Source organism: Frankliniella occidentalis, unplaced genomic scaffold (genome assembly GCF_000697945.3).
Source record: "Frankliniella occidentalis isolate FOCC.00 unplaced genomic scaffold, Focc_3.1 Scaffold45, whole genome shotgun sequence".
NCBI classification, from domain to species: Eukaryota; Metazoa; Arthropoda; class Insecta; order Thysanoptera; family Thripidae; genus Frankliniella; species Frankliniella occidentalis.
Window position 1 is genome coordinate 663,073 of NW_026267175.1, and position 1,278 is coordinate 664,350.

The following is a 1,278-nucleotide window of genomic DNA, read 5'->3' on the forward strand; positions in this document are numbered from 1 at the left end:
ATTATTATAGCAATGATTACTATTAATTATATTCGGTCGCCAAGATAAACGTTCGTTAGTTTTCGCCACGGGCACCCTTACGCGGCGGCCAGTTAGGTTAATGCGATCGGTGGGGCGGCGAGGCGGGTGGGTGGGTATGAAGAAAAGGGAAAGAAGGGTGGCTGTGAGGTTGCGTGCATGTGTGTGTGTGTGGAGGGGAGGGGGATGAAGATACATTGCCGACATGGTCCTCCACGGCGCTGTCTGTGTATGTGCGTTAGAGAGAGATGGGGGGAGGGAGAGAGAGAGAGAGACGAGAGGGCGGGGAAGGGAAGGTTGGCTCGGATAAATCACGGCTCCTTGGGGGGGTGGAGGAGGGAAGGGCTGATCCGGGCTTTTTCACCGTTTGAACCGGTTGGGGACCGGGCCGGTGGGGTAGCACGAGGGGGCGCAGGGTACCGGCCGGGTCAGTGGTGGAGGTGGGTGCGGGGCGGAGGGGTCGTACCGCAGGGGGCTGCTGCTGTCCAACTTGGCGCCGCCCCCAGCTACTTACTCTCTCTCTCTCCCTCACTCTCTCTGTCTCATTGTCTTTCTCTCTCTCACTCACTCACCACCCTCCAACCCGCACACCACCCGGAGCTCACACCTCTCGGTCGAGCATCGGCCCCAGAGGAGCGGGTGGTGTGGCGGTGTGGCGCGGGCTCCGCGTCGAGAGAGAAAAACACTGGCTAATTCGACCCTCTTGGTTGAGCCACGCCCCGCCACGCCCCGCCACGCCGCGCTACGCCCCGCCACGGCTGAGCAGAGTGGACCCGTCGGGCGGAGAAGAGAGCAGCCTCGGGGGGGCAAAATGTGCATCGGATGATCTGGGCTTAGCTTGGCTCAGGTCAGGGACCACGCCACAGGCCCGGCACGGGGCGGGGGCGGGGGGCGGGGCGGGGCGCGAGGGTCGCCCTCTGTTTTACGTCCTCGCTCATTCCACAACCCCCGGTCCGGCGGCCCCGGCGGGGAGGGTCTCGGAGGAGAGCGGCGCGGGCCGAAAAGGCCAGCCGAGACCAAAGGGGGGGACGAAATAAAAAGATCTCTGCGTTGCGACCCGGCCGGCGCGGGGGCGGCGCAGGGTCGACAGGGTGCGGTGCGGCTGCGGTATGGAGCCGTGCCACGACCCCGCCGGGGCACCTTTTCAATACGCCGCGTCGTCGCCCGTCCCATGTGTGTGTTCCCCAGCAGGTGATTTTATTGGCACCCGTTGGACACGGCCATCGGGACGGCGCGGAGGCGCGTATGGCGGGGCGGGAC

General features: G+C 64.9%; 1 protein-coding gene across 1 annotated transcript in view; it reads left to right on the forward strand.

Annotated features, from left to right (window-relative positions):
* LOC113214795 (leucine-rich repeat-containing G-protein coupled receptor 5) overlaps positions 1 to 1,278 on the forward strand; it is a 140,132-nt gene that overhangs the window by 119,687 nt on the left and 19,167 nt on the right. The window lies entirely within an intron of this gene.